General features: G+C 34.3%; 1 protein-coding gene across 3 annotated transcripts in view; it reads left to right on the forward strand.

Moving 5' to 3' along the window:
• The window catches only part of KIFAP3 (kinesin associated protein 3), a 158,413-nt gene that overhangs the window by 62,408 nt on the left and 74,551 nt on the right, over nucleotides 1-21,454 (forward strand). The window lies entirely within an intron of this gene.

The raw sequence follows: 21,454 nt of genomic DNA on the forward strand, positions 1-21,454 counted from the left end.
TAAGCACTGTAGAGAAATATTTTTCAATCTGTAGGTATATTGGAACTCAAAAGAGAGAATGTTTCCACATTGATACTTCATACATAAAGTGCCATTTGAGATGGACATTGACAGATTTGTCTTTTTAACAAGGTGATATTTACAAAGGAAGGAAGAATAGAGGCTGTAGAAAATATTTCAGATAAAATGATCAATATTACCTAAGGCATAGATGGCACTAGGCCAGTATGAGGAACAATAACTAAGAAAATAGTGGGAGATAAGTTTGAAAAAATGGGTTCGTATGCTTATGTGGCATTATGAAGTTTAAGGCTGTGCTAAGTGTTATACTTAATATAGTTGATGATAGTAATCATTGCAGGTTTTTGAGCTAGTTGGGCCATAATCAGAGTATTGCCCTAGGGAAATTAATCTGTCATCATTCTACTGGATGCACTAAAACTAGAGTCTAAAGAAGAGAACAATAGCATGTTGTGTTAGCAGGACAAGAAGTAAAGAAAACCTGAATTAAGGAAGATGTGGTATGTCAGGTATGAGGCAAAAGGAAAGGGCAAAAGAGACATGTCATAGGTAGACTTAATATGACATGGCTGCTGTTTGGATATGGATAATGGTAAAGAATTCATAAAAACTCAATGCCTGTTAGAATGTTAGTGCCAGGAACAGAAATAGAGAAGTGTAAAGGAAGTAATTTGAGGACATCAGTGATGGATTTAGTTTGAGATATGTTGGAGACATCTTAGACAAAGATGTTCAGTAAGCAGATGGAAACATAGGTCTAGAGCTCAGGAGAGGTAGGAGTTAAAAAAAGAGAAACTTGTCCAATAGATGAGTAAAACTGGAAATCGGAAACCACTAAGTGAGCTATAACAGTCAGAGAAATATGATTATTTTTCAACAGATACATAAAAAAACAGTTAAATTTAGGCTGTTCCTGAGAAGCAGTGATGTTCTTGGAATTTTCATGCAGTAGAGAAATGAAGAAACTGAGTAGGAAGAGCAACTGAAAACTTTTTACTTCCTTTTCACTCATTCTTTCAAAGTCATGCTTTATTATTTTCTTTGAAATATTATGAATTCCTAGGGCATCAGATTTTGCTACACTAGGGAGAGTAAAGAGCTAGTATTATTCTAACCTTACGTTACATAGGTAGGAATGGATGAGATCTTAAAAGTTTCCACCTCTGTTCTTAGCTGATCTGTAAAAACTGATTGAAAGCAAAATAATTCAGTTGACATGTTTATGGTTAGCTTGCCTTAGTAACTTCCTGGCTTATCTTTCTATAGCAAGTAAAAGATGATGACTAAGTAGCATTCCTCATGAAAATATACACAAAAATTTTCGTGGAGAATAAATTAAAAAAAAAGAAAAGATATTGTGATTTGAATAATTGTTAAAAGTAAAGAGGAAGTTGGTAACGGCTCGGCTCTTATGCCATGTGAGGAACGAATATTCATTTATAAACTCATGAAAACTTTTCATCTATCTGAGAGCTACTAAGTTGACTCTAAAATCATTCCTGTTTAGGTAAAGATTTAGTATGTCATACTCTTTTTTCCCCCCTCTCTTTTGTTGCCCACAAGCCATTGAATTTAAGCAGTTTGTTTTTTCAAATGTTCATTTTTCTTTTTTTAAACATCTTTATTGGGGTATAACTGCTTTATAATGTTGTGTTAGTTTCTGCTTTATAACAAAGTGAATCAGCTATACATATACATATATCCCCATATCTCTTGCCTCCTGTGTGTCCCTCCCATCCTCCCTATCCCACCCCTCTAGGTGGTCACAAAGCACCGAACTGATCTCCCTGTGCTATGCGGCTGCTTCCCATTAGCTATATATTTTACGTTTGGTAGTATATAGATGTCCATGCCACTCTCTTACTTTGTCACAGCTTACCTTTCCCCCTCACCATATACTCAAGGCCATTCTCTAGTAGGTCTGTGTCTTTATTCCTGTCTTACCCCTAGGTCCTTCAGAACCACTTTTTTTTTTTTAATTGCACATATATGTGTTAGCATACAGTATTTGTTTTTCTCATTCTGACTTACTTCACTCTGTATGACAGACTCTAGGTCCATCCACCTCACTGCAAATAACTCAATTTCATTTCTTTTTATGGCCCAGTAATATTCCATTGTATATATGTACCACATCTTCTTTATGCATTCATCTGTTGATGGACACCTAGGTTGCTTCCATGTCCGGGCTATTGTAAATTGAGCTGCAGTGAACATTGTGGTACATGACTCTTTTTGAATTATGGTTTTCTCAGCGTATATGCCCAGTAGTGGGATTGCTGGGTCATATGGTAGTTCTATTTTTAGTTTTTTAAGGAACCTCCATACTGTTTTCCATAGTGGTTGTATCAATTTACATTCCCACCAACAGCACAGGAGGGTTCTCTTTTCTCCACACCCTCTCCAGCATTTATTGTTTGTAGATTTATTTGATGATGGTCATTCTGACTGGTATGAGGTGTGAGGTGATACCTCACCGTAGTTTTGATTTGCATTTCTTTAATGATTAGTGATGTAGAGCGTCCTTTCATGTGTTTGTTGGCAATCTGTGTATCTTCTTTAGAGAAATGTCTATTTAGGTCTTCTGCCCATTTTTCGATTGGGTTGTTTGTTTTTCTGACACTGAGCTGCATGAGCTGCTTGTAAATTTTGGAGATTAATCCTTTGTCAGTTGCTTCATTTGCAAATATTTTCTCCCATTCTGAGGGTTGTCTTTTCATCTTGTTTATGGTTTCCTTTGCTGTGCAGAAGCTTTTAAGTTTCATTAGGTCTCATCTGTTTATTTTTGTTTTTATTTCCATTCCTCTAGGAGGTGGGTTAAAAAGGACCTTGCTGTGATTTATGTCATAGAGTGTTCTGCCTATGTTTTCCTCTAAGAGTTTTATAGTGTCTGGCCTTATATTTAGGTCTTTAATCCATTTTGAGTTTATTTTTGTGTATGGTGTTAGGGAGTGTTCTAGCTTCATTCTTTTACATGTAGCTGTCCAGTTTTCCCAGCACCACTATTGCAGAGGCTGTCTTTTTTCCATTGTATATTCTTGCCTTCTTTATCAAAAATAAGGTGACTATATGTGTGTGGGTTTATCTCTGGGCTTTCTATCCTGTTCCATTGATCTATATTTCTGTTTTTGTGCCAGTACCATACTCTATTGATTACTGTAGCTTTGTAGTATAGTCTGAAGTCTGGGAGCCTTATTCCTCCAGTTCCATTTTTCTTTCTCAAGATTGCTGTGGCTATTCGGGGTCTGTTGTGTTTCCATACAAATTGTGAAATTTTTTGCTCTAGTTCTGTGAAAAATGCCATTGGTAGTTTGATAGGGATTGCATTGAATCTGTAGATTGCTTTGGGTAGTATAGTCATTTTCACAATGTTGATTCTTCCAATCCAAGAACGTGCTATATCTTTCCATCTATTTGTGTCATCTTTAATTTCTTTCACAGTGTCTTATAGTTTTCTGCATACAGGTCTTTTGTCTCCTTAATTCGGTTTATTCTTAGGTGTTTTATTCTTTTTGTTGCAATGGTGAATGGGAGTGTTTCCTTCATTTCTCTTTCAGAGTTTTCATCCTTATTGTATAAGAACGCAAGAAATTTCTGTTCATTAATTTTGTATCCTACTACTTTACCAAATTCATTGATTAGCTCTAGTAGTTTTCTGATAGCATCTTTAGGATTCTCTATGTATAGTATCATGTCATCTGCAAATAGTGACAGCTTTACATCTCCTTTTCTGATTTGGATTCCTTTTATTTCTTTTTCTTCTCTGATTGCTGTGGCTAAAACTTCCAAAACTATGTTGAATAATAGTGGTGAGAGTGGCCAACCTTGTCTTGTTCCTGATCTTAGTGGGAATGGTTTCAGTTTTTCACCATTGAGAATGATGTTGGCTGTGGGTTTGTCATATATTGCCTTTATTATGTTGAGGTAAGTTCCTTCTATGCCTACTTTCTCTAGGGTTTTTATCATAAATGGGTGTTGAATTTTTTCAAAAGCTTTTTCTGCATCTGTTGAGGTCATATGGTTTTTCTCCTTCAATTTGTTAATATGGTGTATCACATTGATTGATTTGCATATATTAAAGAATCCTTGCATTCCTGGGATAAACCCCAGTTGATCATGGTGTATGATCCTTTTAATGTGCTGTTGGATTCTGTTCGCTAGTATTTTGTTGAGGATTTTTGCATCTATTTTCATCAGTGATATTGGCCTGTAGTTTTCTTTCTTTGTGACATCTTTATCTGGTTTTGGTATCTGGGTGATGGTGGCCTTGTAGAATGAGATTGGGAGTGTTCCTCCCTCTGCTATATTTTGGAAGAGTTTGAGGATAGGTGTTAGCTCTTGTCTAAATGTTTGATAGAATTCACCTGTGAAGCCCTCTGGTCCTGGGCTTTTGTTTGCTGGAAGACTTTTAATCACAGTCTCAATTTCAGTGCTTCTGATTGGTCTGTTTATATTTTCTGTTTCTTTGTGTTTCAGTCTCAGAAGATTGTGCTTTTCTAGGATTTGTCCATTTCTTCCAGGTTGTCCATTTTATTGGCATATAGTTGATTGTAGTAATCTCTCATGATCCTTTGTATTTCTGCAGTGTCAGTTGTTACTTCTTTTTCATTTCTAATTCTGTTGATTTGAGTCTTCTCCCTATTTTCTTGATGAGTCTGGCTAATGGTTTATCAATTTTGTTTATCTTCTCAAAGAACCAGCTTTTAGTTTTATTGATCTTGCTATCAAATGTTTATATGTTTTTTGCTTGATAACTTTATTTCCTCCTTTGCCTTCCACTTACAAATCATGGAAGCAATGACAGTCATGTGTAGTAAACAAAAGAGAATATCTTCTGATATTCCAGGATTAAGGAAAGGGAGAAAACGTACATACTGAAGAGAAATTAAAATATACTAGAACAGTGCCTTCCAACTTCTATAAAATGCTTCAAAATGTCTACACATGTTCAGAATACCTACAAGTATTTCACATGCTTTTTATTTAATTATTTAATGCCACTGTTATTTTCAGTTGTTTTTCATTTAAATTATGGGTTAAATAAGCTTATGTAGGCCCTTCCTTTGTGTTTTTGTTTGTTTTTGGTTTTTTTTGGCGGTACGAAGGCCTCTCATTGTTGTGGCCTCTCCCGTTGCGGAGCACAGGCTCCAGATGCGCAGGCCCAGTGGCCATGGCTCACGGGCCCACCTGCTCCGCGGCATGTGGGATCTTCCCGGACCGGGGCACGAACCCATGTCCCCTGCATCGGCAGGCAGACTCCCAACCACTGCGCCACCAGGGAAGCCCTGTAGGCCCTTTTATAAGATGAGCCTATGGGGGAAAAAAATCTTCCAAATTCCAAGTAACTGATTCTGTATGAACTTTTGGAACATAACCATTTTGTAAACTTCAGAATTGTTACTATTTTATTAAGTCCTCAAAATAGCCCTTTTATCCATCACTTCCCAGAAAAACCTATTTATTAAATGTATTAGTCAGGAGGACAAGCCTATGATTATTAATAAATAACCCTAATATCTCAGTAGCTTAAAATAGAAAAAAGTTTTATTTTTTGCTCATATTTATATCCACTATAAGTAAGTAGAAACTGCTGGTTCATGTTAGTATCAGTCAAGGACCCACTGACAAAGCCTCCAGGTCACTGTGGCATCGGGGAAGGGAAAACAGAGAAAATGGATAATTGCAAACTTAAAGGCTTCCACTTTGAAGTAACAAATATCATTTTTGTTTACATTTCCATTGATAAAGCAAATCACATAGCCGTGTAGAACTTTAAGTGGGGTAGGCAAATGCCTGGAAGGATTAGAAGTGGAACATTGGTAAGCATGCAGCCTAATGATCCTGAAAGATATTTAAAACTTTTTCTGAATTTTAGCTGGGTTTCCAGGATTGCCAGAATCTCTTAAAGAGTATATCCTGAGACATTACTGCAAATATTACCGTATGTAGTATACCTTGCCACTGTAGTGGCACAGAGCACTTTGAATAAAAGCTAGAATTCTGGAGCCAGACTATATTGAATATTGGCTTTATCAGTTACTAGCTATGTGATATTGTACAAATTACTTAACCCATATGTCAGTTTTCTCATCTCCGGTATGTAGATAATAATGGTACATATTAATAGGGAAGGGTTAAATGATATAATGCAGTAAATATTAGTGAATATAAAAATATTATAAGTGAAATTAATGTAAATATATGTAGAACACAAATAATTGTTATCCAGAAATGGGTCTTTTTTGATAAGTATGTTTTCCAGGCTTAAATCATTAAGGGTATTTAATCATTTTGTATTTAAAAATTGATTACATTGTTCTTAAATATTTTCTTAAGTTTACCTTAATACATAAACATAATTTAAATTTTTATTGAGAAGCAGTATAATGTTGTAGGGGTTAAAACCGTGGGGTTTGGAGCCAGAGTGCCTGGCTCAAGTGCTATATAAGTAATTGCTATTTTTTTCATTATCATTGATTCAAATTTGTAATTCTGAAGATAATTTATTATACAGGGCTGTAAATATTACTATGCTCAAGTACTTCCCTTTGCTAAATGGCCCCAGAATGCTATGTATTTTTAATTTTTATATACAGTTTTTCTGTTTTCCTCACTTGTCCTTGGCTGTCACTTCTCATTTCTTTTGTACCAGCAGCAATTCCATGGCAGCAATTTTCCTTTCCTCTAATGATATATTTCTAATCTCCTGTGGTCTTGGAAACCGACAACTGAACTTATTTGAAATGTGTATTTTGTTAAAAATGAAATTCCAAATGAATGCCCAAAGGGTTCTCTTCCTAGTAACATTTATTGCATGGACCTTGTAACATTTCTTTTGACTGAAGAACCTATTTTGTTTGATTGTACTCTTTGCTGTGTTCAGAGAAATTATATGTAGTGTATACTAAATGATTTCCTGATAAGTGATTAATAGAATGGTTTTTTTTACATTTGTTAATGTATATGTTTTATGTGTGGAAAATTAAATCAACTCCTAACACAATAAACTAAACTTCTCAATTGAGTAGTTCAAGATATATTTAATATCTCTCATTTTTGGCCACTACAATTATATAGAAATTGGAATTATAGAGAGCATAGATTTTAAAGGCATAGGAAATAATTCATCTAGAGCAGTGCCTTTCAAATATCTTTTACCCCAGACTATAGTATTATGTTGTACATTGCAACCCAGTACTCACATGTGTATGTGATGTATATGTATGTGTATGTATGTGTGTATATTAATATACACTATATTTTGTGATATATATTACACACTGTTTTAATATATGTAATTTTTTAAACGTTCATGAAGCAGTATTTTGCCATTTCTATGTGCAATGCACTATATTTTCTATTTTTTCTATTCTTTTTAAATTCTACTTATGACTTAATCATTGATTTTATGTCCTCTGATTTGATGTTCAGTTAGAAAACTGAAATAGGAGAAGTGATTAGACATATTTTCCTTCAAATCTTCAGAAATATCACTGTCTCTTTTGGATTTTTAATGTGTTGAACAGTAGATAATCTAAATTATCTAGGTTACTCCTTGGCTAGTACTTGGAATGATTCCGTGGAATTGAAATTTTTTTTGAAAGGGAAAAAAAAACCTTCTGTAAATCAAATATTTAAAGAATTTGAGGTACATTCTCTTCACTGTAGTTATGGAGAAGGAATTAAAGAGCATATAGTTTATAATATGACTGGTCAGTTTGCTTTTTTCATTAGATAAAAATTCTTTGTTCATTATATGTTCACGTTGACAAATGACTGTCTGAATTTAAAATTACCCATTTATATATAGAAATCAATTTTTAAAAGATGCAAAAAATGTAGAAGCACTTTTGTAGAGCTATACATCTGGTAGAACTTTTCAGAAGTGATTTTTAAGGGATGCTGTTTCAACTGGAAATGCTATCAGATATTAAGTAGGTTTTCTTTATTATTATTTGGGGACCCCATAACTGAAAAATCTTTTTATACTTAATAATAAATTATTTTAACTAGAGTATAATGAATCATGAATATTTCAGGCTCTAATAAAGCTGTGCTATATGAACATTTAATCCCCTTCCCTTGTGTCCTGAAACATTTAACTAGTACATTGCGACCCCTGCTGTTGTGAGAATTGCCAAATAACTGGAAAAAAAATATGTACTTGAGGAAGATTTTGTGATTTGAATAATTATTAAAGGTAAAGAAGTTATGTTATAGCTCAGCTCTTTTGCCATGTGAGGCTCTGAACAGAACCAAATATTGTAGTTCAACAGAACTAAAAATTATATTGATACTGTTTTATCATATGAGTATTTCATTTAGAAATTTTGAATTTAGCTTTTTCCTTTGACATCAGGAACACATAAAGGGATTAATAAGGAATTTTAGAAATCATCATTTAAAATGTTCTTTCTCAACTTATCCTGAAATTAATTTGCTTGAATAGTTTTGATCTTTTCCTAGGCATAGAGAAAGAAGGCATTATTTCCCCAAATATTTCAAAATTTTTACTTGGGTCCTTGGAAAACCTTATATCTAAAGGTTATAAAATCTTATATCTAAATTCCTTTGTTTTTATTTTCCTAAATACCACCAAAATTATTCATTTCTTATTTCATTTTTTGATATTTTATTTTCCTAAGATTTCATAAAGATCTTAAACTTATCTCTGCTTAGTTCAGTATCAATCTATAATCTTTTCAGTACTATTAATCCCTGTACGTGACATAGTTTCTTATGCTTAGTAACTTTATGTTACCATCTGGGAGACCTATCATAGCCAATGGTTTCATCAATTGTGATTATTTGCAAATTGAATTGGACCTACGAAGTTTGGCTTTACTTATGTAATTGTTAGACAGTTTGTTCAGGTTTTTTATGATATTGAGTTAACTTTTTAAAGTGTTCAAAGATTTTTTGGCTCATCTAGGAATCAGATCATTAAAAAAAATATTCCCTTGTCATAAGTCCTTAAACCGTTTGACATTGATATGTCTCAAGAGTGCTTCCTTATGTCAGAATATCCTGGGTTGGGAGATGGCAAGGAAATTCCTTGTCGTAGTGTATTCTTCAGTTCCCTGGAGAATGCACTGACAGTGTTTCAAAAGTAACTTGAAAAACTAAATTTTCTTAGCTTTCTGTCAGATGCAACCAGGCAAATAATGTTTTTCTTATTTGCCTCTCAGTTGCTTTGGCTTGGATGTTTCATAGCCTGAGTATTGTTTAATGTGCTTGGGGATGATGTTAGCACAGAAGCAAGCATAAAAATACAACTGAAATGTATTCTTTGGAAGATCCTAGTTCAGCATGACATCGCATCGTGCATAAAGCTTAAACATCACAGAGACAGTGTATTACAGGGTCCATACTTAATAATTTTATTAAAAAACTGCCAAATTTCACTGATGAACTCTTTGGGACAATTTTGAGTTAAATGACAGTTTTTCTTCCCCCTTTGTGGATGACGTTGATACGTATTTTAAATTGAGTGATGTCTGAGTTTTCATGTTAGCCTTTCAGTTTTTAACTTGATTTTCAAAGGAATTTAAACTCACGGGAATAAACCTTACAAAATATACAGGTCTTATCCTATAAACGTGAATTTTTGGATTTGTTAAAACAAAAATAGAATAGGCACCACAACCTAATGGTTAGGCAGATTAGGTAGCTACCTGTAAATTATAGACAATCACCACTTTCCACACTTTCTCTGCTGTTTTATAAGTTCCCTGTTTATTAGGTGATTGTTGTAATTCAATGATTAGTGCATCAGTTTTCAAACTTTTGGTCTTGGGACATTTTAATACTCTCAACAATAACTGAGGACCCCCAGAGATTTTTTGTTTATGCAGAGTTATATTTATGGATATTTATTGTATTCAAAAATAAAATTGAAAAAGTGTTACATATTTATTTTAAAATAACCTGCTACATGTTAACATAAATATTTTTATGAAAAATAACTCTTTTCTAAAACAAAACAAAAAATACTGAGAGGAGTGGACATAATTTTACTTCTGCAAATCTCTTTATAGTCAGACTTAATAGACAACAGCTGGCTCTCATATCTCCCTCAACAATATGCTGTGAAATCGTATGTCATATATGTCACATATATTATGTCATGTAGCCTCTTATGAAATAATGAGAGTAAAAAAATGAAAATAATATATTATGATTGTTATAAAAATGGTGTGACTTTGTGGATCCCCTTTCGGGGTCCTCAAACCACCTTTTGAAAACCAATGAACTAGAGCATTCTTTTAAAGCTTTTAATTCCCATTAAATGCAAACACTTCTGGCAGTAACAATACATCAGGAGTCTCAAACTAGCAGGTTAAATGTAGCTAGAAGGCATGTTTGGTTTTCCCCAAATATATTTTCTTAATTTTATATTTGGATTTCTAGGCAAGACCCAAACACTCCCGTTTCCATAGGATAATCCTTATTTTCTCTTATACTTAGACATTTAGTTATATTTCTTTCCTTGCCCTTTGGACCACTCACATATTAGTAACAATTTCTTTGGTGCTTCGTGAAGGGAGTTGGGGGATGGATGTCATGGTGTAGGAAAATGGAGGTGGAAGACCCTGAGCACAGAGGGACAGAAACATACAGAAAATTCTGGATAATCAGTACTAGACCTTTAATGCTGCCCAGCAGTCATACTACATTTTCTTTGTCTAGTCACTCTTTTAGGTGAGAATTTCATTTCTCTACCTTCTTCTAAATCCAACACCTTATCCTCATCCTCATCTCATTACCTTGTTTTGCTTCCTGTTTCACTGAGAAAATAGAAGCAGTCAGAAAGAATTTCCATGAGTTTCTCTTGCCACAGTTACCCTCCTGCCTACATCTGTGTCTATACTTTGCTTCTACTCTTACCATAAGCCATGCTCCCTCCCTATTTCATTCTCTCAGCTACTCAAGATTCTTGCTCCAGCAGTTCTCCTCTCTGTTCCACATCATTAATTTTTCCCTCTCTATGAGATCATTCCTGTTGACATACAAATATACTATTATTTCATCCATCTTAATATTCTTCTTGACTCTTCACTCTTTTACCTTTAGCTGTCATCTCATTTCTTTTCTTCCCTATCTGTGTAAATTTTGATTCCTTTACATTTGAGAGTTGTGAATCTATGCTAATTTGATGAAACTAATTTTATTGGTTATGGCAGAAATATTAGGATTCCTAGATTCAATAGCACATTGTCGTGCCTGTTTCATAATTCCACATGAATCATTTCAAAATGGATCCAAATGTTAGACCATATTCTCTTCAATGGAAGGTAAATTAGAGTTTCTAAGGTGCTCGACATGGATATAAATTTTTCTACATTCTGTGAGTAGACCCAGAATGGTTTTGAGAGTAAGAATGGCACCTGATTCATCTTGATCTAGATTACATTAGGTAATCTGGGTTTCAGGGCATTTTCCAAGGCTGTAGAAAGATTTTATCAACATGTAGGGAGTCAGACCAGGTCAAGAGTTAAGTGATAAATGTTTGATTTCTTCCGGTTAAGACAAGTCTGATTTCCCTTATTGTTGGATATTGCCAGAGTAGATACTGTTAGACTCTAAACTTTGATCACTTAAAAATTAAGGGTTATTTTCTGTGACCATTCTGTCATATGTCCTTAAAAGAAAATTGAAAAAGTTAAGTTCTGAACACCTTTGAAATTCCCCCATAATGTTAAATTTACTTTTTTCATTATATATTAATGACTTAATTTATAATTTTTAAAGTATCATAAAATGAAGACATAAAGCTTGTCTTTATTTTTTAAAGAGAATAATGTTTTATAAATGACCTTTTCTGACTTATTAAAAACTGGAAATGGTCAAAATATTTTCCAGTTAGGAGGTATTTTCCATTTTTAAAAAACTAAGTTGCGTTTATGATGATTTCTTTAAGAAACTTAAAGTAGATTTTTTTTTATAACTTCATTTGGCCTGTTGATTACAAAACTGTTATGGAATTTCACACATCTATTTCAGTACGCAGCTCGTCATAGACTACTGCACTGTTTCTCATTTTAATAGGCCTCATTTATCCTATAAATAAACCTACATTTTCTTACCTGATCAAGTGAGCAAACAATAGGGGTCAGATGTGGCAAACACTTTAACAGAAAGCACATGTCTGGCCGTCAGGGTGAAGTAGAGTCATATCAAGATTGCTTGAAGTTATTAATGGCAGTAAAATTTATGCTTCCTCCTGTTTTCCCAATTAAATCAAGAAGCCTTTTTTCTTCGGATTCTTCTATCACCAGCTGGTTCCAATACTCTGTGTGTGAATATTGCCTGGGGTCTCTCCATTTCTAGGTGGTAAAAGCTGACCAAAGCACATTAAGTCAATGATGTGGACCTGTAGGCTAGAAAGCAGCCATTGTTAAGGGCTTTATTTTGGCCCATATCTTTTGTACTACAAGTATGCATATTTTGTAAGGTGTATTATAAATAAGTTGTTGTAGATAAACAACATGCTACATGTCTGTAGTGTTCTTTTATGCTCCGGATAAAAGAACACTACAGACAAGGTAATAAAATAATTGAAACATGTTGAAAATATTTTAAAAATAAACTACATGGCGAAATGTACAGTTGTACATACTAAAAGAGAGTGAAATATATCAAAAGTGCTGAATTTTAGAGTACTTATTTCATGAATACATCTTAATGTGACAAAGCTATTAAGCTTAATGGTAGATTTACAATTTCAGTTTCTTATAGTTTTTAAATTAAATAATTTAGCACAAGAAACATTTATCCATGAACCACTGTATCACAAAACTATTGTTATGCTTGTTTTCATACTGATCATCGTAACCTATAAATTCTGACATTTCCCCCCCGTACTCATGGTTAAAAAACCGTTGGCTTTTATCTATTCATTTCAAATCTCTGTTAGATTTGACTGAACAAATCCATTCTAGAAGAGAAGACTATCCAGTAGAGTTGCAATCTTAAAAATTGGTCTTTCCAAATTCAAGTTTTAACTAAGGCTGTCTGTCTAGTCATGCTGGTTATGTATCTGCAGTATGTGCGCTAATAAGTTAAACATAAAATGATATGGAAATGTGTACAAAAGATCATCTAATCTACCTGCAGTATATTTTTAGTGTATTTCAGTGTAGTCAATATATGTGTTCAATAATTGTTGCAATTATCTTTTTTTTTTTTTTTTTTTGCGGTACGCAGCCCTCTCACTTTTGTGGCCTTTCCCGTTGCAGAGCACAGGCTCCAGACGCACAGGCTCAGCGGCCATGGCTCACGGGCCCAGCCGCTCTGCGGCATGTGGGCTCTTCCCAGACCGGGGCACGAACCCGTGTCCCCTGCATCGGCAGGCGGAATCTCAACCACTGTGCCAGCAGGGAAGCCCTGCAATTATCTTTTAAGTGGTGGTTTTGCCTGTGGCATTTTAACTATAGTGGTAGAGCTTTAAAGGCTCCAACTCTACAGTAAACTTAAAGGCAGTTGTGATTTTTGAAGTATGTTGTACTCACATAGACTTTCTAGGGGTAATTTATCACCTTAATGCTGCTCTGTTCTAATATAGGGGTGCTTATATCCCCACTTCTCTTATCTTTTCATGGACCCTTTGTGACTTCGAAGGGAGTTTTCTACTTTGAACGAAGACATGGAGTGCAGAAGGGAATGAGAATCTGGCTAATAATGTGACCCATAATTTGTGTTCTCACTCTGCTTTTACCAAGTATTGGGCTGGGTCTACTGCAGCAGTGGAAATTTGGCTTTGAGTTCTGGTGTTCAGAACTCATATTTCTGCTTGACTGAACTATGAATAGAAAATCCCAAGTATCTTACAAAATTAGTAGCTAAATGGTGTTTTTACTAATCACTTCAGAGATGGAAAAAACTGAAGACATTTTAAAATTCAAAACCCATCAGCATGTGCTTCCCCTTTAATTGGCAGAAAATCGATTGTGAGAGCAGCCCAGAGAGCTGACTTTTTTTCTCCTTCATTTGCTCCAGCTGAACTACAGCTGCAAATTTCTTTAAAAAGAAAAAAAAAAAAAAATCTTGAAGGTATAAGTGCAATAATTCCCACAAAATCAGTTGCTGGAGTTAATGACCAGTTTGTTAAGGCATTAACTGCCCTCAGCTGGAAATGACCAGTTTTGAGGGGAATGGCTGCACAACTGCTAAGATAATTCAGTAACGCGTTCAAATAATGATCCAGCTAATTAACAGTGAGTTTCTATGGAAATCCTATCGAAGTACTTATGGCCTCTGCATTTAATAGCCGGTGAGTTCATCGTGATTCATGTTTATTATCATAAATACCAAAGGAATCATAATGACTAGGCCATTTTATTTTCACCGTGGCCTTATTACTTGAACAGATCTGACGAAGCCACCTATAGTCATTAAGGACCTAGTTCTCAAAATATTCAGTCTTTTCACTGCTCTGCTCAAAATTCACAGAGCCTTTGGTGCTATGCCAGCATAGCGACTATTGGCAGACTGTTTTAACTTGGGATGCCATTAGGGAATAATTGATGTCTGTAAGTCTTAAAGGAGCCCTTTTGAAATGTCTGCCACTGGTATGATGTGGAGAAATCATAGTTGGTTAGCTGGAGTTTATGGTGGTTCATCATGAATTCTTATGGGAAAATCATAACTCCCAGCCCCAAATTCGTTTAGGATATGCAAGATTATTTTTTTGAGTTTTATTTTTTTAAGAACTTAGATATCCAATGAATGAAGAAGACTATTATTAGCTTATAATAAGGGATAAGCTTTAATTTTACTTGGACCATTTAATCTCTCTTAATTTCTGTTTATTGCTATGTGATCTTTAAATTAGTCTTTAAGTAATAGTAAATGTTGGCTGCCAGAAAGCCTCTACTTTCTGTGTGCAGCTGTGTTTGAAGAGATGAATTTAGGTTATTTCCAGACATCTTCCCCCTCCAAGTATTCACTTTTCTCCTACAATATTTTGTCCTTTTGCTGTAGCTGTCAGATATCTGCTAGATACCGTAAAGTTATAGGCTGTGTTTTTATCAAGCAATTAATCACTTGCATAATTATTTATTATTCAATGAATATGATACCTGTGGTTTATATACTATAATCTTCCTTCATACATTGCAGTTCTTTAGAGGAGATTGGAAATATGTGATTTGAAACAAGATATGAATTAGAATCATCAAGGTAACATATGGGTAACAAGCATTTATAAAATATTTCCATCTTTTTTTCTGAATAAAAAACCAAGTGTCATATTGTATCTTTTTTCATTCCCTAAATAAATACAAAGTGAGAAGAAAATCAATTTTATAGGTATTTGTAAATCAATTGATTGAATTCTAGGGAACCTTTACCCAGATAAAATCGAGAAGATGTATCAGCAACTTGGGTTATATAGACTTCTGAGTACAATATTGTAGTCCCTTATATCTGTCATCACCTCCTTTCACACTTTCCTCAAGGGAAAAAAAAATATCTCTGGTCATATTCCAGTTTCTTTTGTTTGGTTGTGCTCAGCTCAAACAAATGGGGAAACACCTGTACGTTTTATTTGCCTGGGACATGAAACTTAAAGGTAAATGAAGTAATATAGCTAATAGTGAGGTTTGTCTTCTGTGTTCTCAGACTTCTCTCTCTGTGTCCTTTAATCTTTTTGTACCCCGTCGCCTCCATAACTATTCCCCACTCGAGGAGTGAAATTAAGTTCTGTTACAGACAAGGAAGCATGAAAGAAGGAAGAGAGGTTCACAGTGTGTTTGTGGTAGTGGTGGTGGAGGAACACATACTGATGACAATAATCTATCCTTTGATTATTTTCTTTTCCCAATTTTTGTTCTGATTAAGGGATTTATGACCCTATGAGACTGATGAAGGGTCCTTATCAGATACTGGTCACTGAGTGGAGCCTTGAAGGATGCGGTGACTCTCCTAAGCCCGTACTTTGGGTATAGCAGAGCTTTATAGGAAAGTGACTAGGGACAAGTGGCTCAACCATAGGCTCAGAATATACCTGTGAACCCTGTCTAGCTCATCTCAGAGGAATCTTGGCTGCCTCTTAAACCTACATTACCTCTAACTGTGGTCAAATCTTGAGGATAGAAACCACAAAGACAACATATATAATAGGGGAATGTGAAAATAGTGTTCTATTGGTAAAACAGAAAAATGTTATTATCAACATAATAATACTAAGAAATGACATTTATTGATTCAGTTTATTGTGTGTCAAACTCAGTACTAATTGTTTTACCAGAATTCTTGCACCTAATCTTCACATAACAACTCTTTGAGATAGGTACAGTTGTTATTCCAGTTTCACAGATGAAGAAACTGAAGCACAGAGAATTTAAATAACACTCAAAAGGCCATTTATGCTAGTAAGTGGCAGAGCCACAAGTTGAACCCAAGCAGTCTGCCTCCAGAGCCTGAGATTTGAACCACAGCATTTTACTGCCTCTGTTTACCATTCTACTCAACTTTTAAGCTTCTAGCACCTTGTTTTTCTCATAAAATCAAACACTGCTTGATAGCAGTTCTTGTCCAATTCAGTGAGAGTGCGTTTCAGAACTGCTATATAGATCTAGTCCCCCAAACTGCTTGGGGGATAATGCAGTTTGTCCCTGTCAAGATCTTTCATCTGTTGGAACCTATTGCATCTGGGCTCAGGTACTCTGATAAATAACTGATTGTTTTTCTTCATTTCATCTCCCCTCTTCTCTTCTACCATCTTCTCACCTCTTTCTCCATAGAGTCCCTTCTTAACTGCATTTCCTTCCGGTACTGTACCACTAAGGAATGATGATAATAATTTATGTTTATTTGGCATTATTTCACCCTTCCTGCTGCTTCCTGGAAGGCTTAGTAGAGAGTACATACACACAGGCTTTGTAGTCCGACCTAGGTTTGAATCTCAGATTCACGAGCTCTGTTTCCTTTTGAAGGATTCATAACCTTAATGAATGTCATTGCCTCACATCCAGATCAAAGATAATACCTACCTCTTCAGTTGTTATAAGGGTTAAATGAGAAAATACATGCTTAACATACAAGAGGAACTATCAGTTTGCTTAACTCTTTCTCTCTTCCCTTCTCTCAAAGAATTGTAGTTATAAAAAGACTGGCTATCCACGAATCTTTTGGGATAGCCTTGTAATCCTTGAGTTTCTGTTTTCTTCAGTCCTTTAGTTTTAGCACATTTTGGGGGCATGATAATCATTTTAGGTAAAGATTATGGGAAATTAGGCATATGTTCAAAGACTTTTTTTTTAAATCAAACTTTATTTTCTAGAGCAATTTAAGGTTCATAGCAAAATTGAGCAGAAAGGACATTAATTTCCCATATACTTCCTGCCCGTCCCCCCAGCCTCCCACCTTTTTTAAAATTAATTTTTATTGGAGTATAGTTGCTTTACATAGGTTTTTAAATAGAAGATCACAGATAAAGAATTAGGAAGGTACGGGAGTACTGCAAGGATCTTTCACTTTTGGCCATGAGTATGGGGAGAGAAGGAGAAAGAGAAAGCACACAAGAGCAGAATTAGAACTGGCAGTAGAATGACTCATCCTACTTTTTGAAACTAGATATTTAGTTTTGCTGTGGAAAAAGAAAGTAATATAAATTATTGTTGAATTTGAGATGTTTCTTGCATATGTTATTCATCTACGTTTTAAAAATTATTGTAATTTTAGGACTTTTCTCTAGACTTTCTATTCTGTCACATATCCTTTATCCTGAGTTATCCTTTGGAAGTGATATAGATATATAATCATATATATATGTGTATGTAATTTGCTCTAGAAGGACCTTCCTTGTTGTTCTCTTTATGGGGTACAGATCTCTTAAAGGTGAATCTTTCTTTCCTCTCACCTTAAATAAATTGATGTACCACTTTAGAACATTGCATTTTAGAACCCTTTCATTGATAACCAGCAGTAGACAGACAATCCTCAAACATAGAATAGTGTCCTTTTTCATTCTTAGTTCCACACTGAATTTTAAAGTCTGATTATTTACTTTGATGTTAAAAAATCTTTTATATTGGATATTGATTTCTATGTTTCTTCTACCATTTATTTAGTAAGTTGTGTGACTTGGAATCCTACTTTTCAGTGAATCCATTACATAGAGAAAATATTTTCAAATAATATTTTGAAAAAATTAAGTAGGACTAGAACCTACCCACAGCTGAACAACATATAGAAAGAAACTGTAATAGCAGGGAAAGAGACTGTGCCTTCGGAATATGAGTTTGCTGTAGGAACTTACTTGAAAAGATATTAAAATACCTCAGTCCCTGGAGGAAAATACTGTGAAGTATAATCTGACCAAACCCCTAAGGGATACTTTCGTCTCTGGAGAATAAAATTGGATTTTTTCATTTTTAATCTATGTATCATGCAAACTGATGCAAAGATTTGTTTTCCTATGGCAAGTGTGTTTTATACTAGAATAAGTATAAATGAATGCCTTCAGCGGTGTAAAAATGTGATTTATTAAAATCTATGAGTCTTTTCTATTTAGATTGCTCTGATCCCAAGAGCAAAATACTGGGGTTGGGAACACCCAGTTAGTCTCTACTTTTCTCTTTTTTGGAGTAATTTCAGTTTTTGCATTACGTTTTCCTCCAGATGTAGTTCCTGCATATGTTTTATTCCAAGTGGTTAAGTTAGTGAATTCATAGATTTTTAGTTAAGATGAAAATGTTTACTAGTATGTATTCATCTGATGAACATATGCTAGATTTTATTGTTTTTGTTTTATGCCAAGAAGTCATTTTTACATTGATACTGAAAGCCATAGGAAATAGGCTTTAGCCAAACAATTTAAAAAGATGCAAAAGTCTTGATTTTTAAAAATTCTGTTTTTAAAATGTGTTTTATTCTATCATATGTCAGTGTATCTCAGTCTTTTATACCTGATACTATCATCTTACTTGAAAGACCGTTTTACCTTAGGATATAAAAATGTTTGAGAGATACTGTAATATACCTCTGGTGAAAATTCTGGAGTCAGAGAAACCTGTGTTTAAAGCCCTGCTCACCCACTTACAAGGCTGTGTAGGAAGTATTTATTTTTCTCCAAGTGTTAAGTTCCTCATCTGAAACATAAGGATGATAAAATTTATTTGACAGATTATTTTGAAGACTCACATTTTTCTTCCTTACCATATGAAATATTTTTTTTAACATATAAGCTCCAGGAAAGCAACAGGCTAGAGAGAGGGTCACTATATGTTTTTAAAAAACATCTGGAAACTTAAAACACTTTTGTGTCAAATCTGAAAATCTTGTAGAACTAGTAATTTCTGTCTTTGACTAAACGTGCTTATTTTTTCAGTTTTAGCCTCTGATTTTTTAAACATAACATTGTTTTTTTTCCCAGCTTTATTGAGATCTAACTGACATATAACAGTATGTAAGTTTAAGGTGATGACTTGATATATATATATATTGCAAAATATATAAGGTTAGATATAAGGGTAGTTAACTATAAAAGTTACCACTTCAAGATTAGTTACCACATCCATCACCTCACATAATTACTTTTTTTCTGGTTGTAAGAACTTTTAAGATTTACTCTCTTAGCAACTTTCAAATGTACATACAGTATGTTAACTATAGTCACCAGGCTTTTTAGATATTAAAAATAGAATCAATCAGCAGGTATTTATTGAGAAACTTCCATATGCTATACTAAGCCTATAAGAATACCAAGGTATGTCCCCTAAGAATTTCTCACCACCTCATAAAGAGATAACCTAATATCTGAAAAATTCAATAAGAATATAAAATAGTATTTTTAAAAAACACAAAGTATTTTAGTAATTTTATACTATGGTAGACACAAGAATAAAGGTGCTGAATTTATCCTCCATGTCACAATATATTTAAAATTTTCTTGATATGTTATTTATCAACTAAATTTATGTATATCCTTGATTTTGTTTTAAAACTCCAAATATCTCCAAGGATTTCTCATAGCCCAAACTTTTTAAAAATAATATTGTTTTTTGGATAAAACCTTTTAGCCAAACTTTTCTAGCTCAAGTTTTGTCACTGACTTTGAGATCATAAATAGATCCTTAAAATATGGTCTTTCTGGAAGCATGTAGAAGAACTACATGGCACATTAAAGTCCCATTTTATTTTTCAAATCTATGATATATCATTCACTTTTCTTTTTTCAGTTTCAAGGTGTACGAAACTAGAATAATCTTACCTCAGAAGTTCTGAGACAATCCTTAGACTATGCTTACTCTCTCTACCCTTTAGCATTTTATAGTCATGTATTTTTTTTTCCATCTTTATTGGAGTATAATTGCTTTACAATGTTGTGTTAGTTTCTGCTGTACAACAAAGTGAATCAGCTATATGTATACATATACCCCCATATCCCCTCCCTCTTGAACCTCCCTCCCACCCTCCCTATCCCACCCCTCTAGGTGGTCACAAAGCACCGAGCTGATCTCCCTGTGCTATGTGGCTGCTTCCCACTAGCTATCTGTTTTACATTTGGTAGTGTATATATGTCCATGCCACTCTCTCACTTCGCCCCAGCTTCCCCTTCCTGCCCCTGTGTCCTCAAGTCTGTTCTCTATGTCTGCGTCTTTATTCCTGCTCTGCCACTAGGTTCATCAGTACCGTTTTTTTAGATTCCATATATATGCTTTAGCATACGGTATTTGTTTTTCTCTTTGTGACTTACTTCACTCTGTATGACAGACTCTAGGTCAGTCCACCTCATTACAAATAACTCAATTTCATTATTTTTTTATAGCTGAGTAATACTCCATTGTATATATGTGCCACATCTTCTTTATCCATTCATCTGTTGATGGACACTTAGGTTGCTTCCACATCCTGGCTATTGTAAATAGTGCTGCAGTGAACATTGTGGTACATGTATCTTTTTGAATGATGGTTTTCTCAGGGTATATGCCCAGTAGTGAGATTGCTGGGTCATATGGTAGTTCTATTTTTAGTTTTTTAAGGAACCTCCATATTGTTTTCCATAGTGGTTGTATCAATTTACATTCCCACCAACAGTGCAGGAGGGTTCTCTTTTCTCCACACCCTCTCCAGCATTTATTGTTTGTAGATTTTTTTGATGATGGCCAGGCCATTCTGACTGGTGTGAGGTGATACCTCATTGTGGTTTTGATTTATATTTCTCTAATGATTAGTGATGTTGAGCGTCTTTTCATGTGTTTTTTGGCAATCTGTATGTCTTCTTTTGGGCATGTATTTTTTTTTAATGTAGCAAATACTATTCTACTTCGTTTATTATTTGTTATTTTTCCAGTTTCTGATTCATAAAAATTAAATATACTTTTCATTTACTATTTCTTATACATTATCACTGTCAATGAAATGTGTTTATCACATATTTTGATAAAACAGTAAGGATGGGGAGGCCAGTGGCCAAATCTACATTTTA

Source organism: Globicephala melas, chromosome 1 (genome assembly GCF_963455315.2).
Source record: "Globicephala melas chromosome 1, mGloMel1.2, whole genome shotgun sequence".
Classification (NCBI taxonomy): domain Eukaryota; kingdom Metazoa; phylum Chordata; class Mammalia; order Artiodactyla; family Delphinidae; genus Globicephala; species Globicephala melas.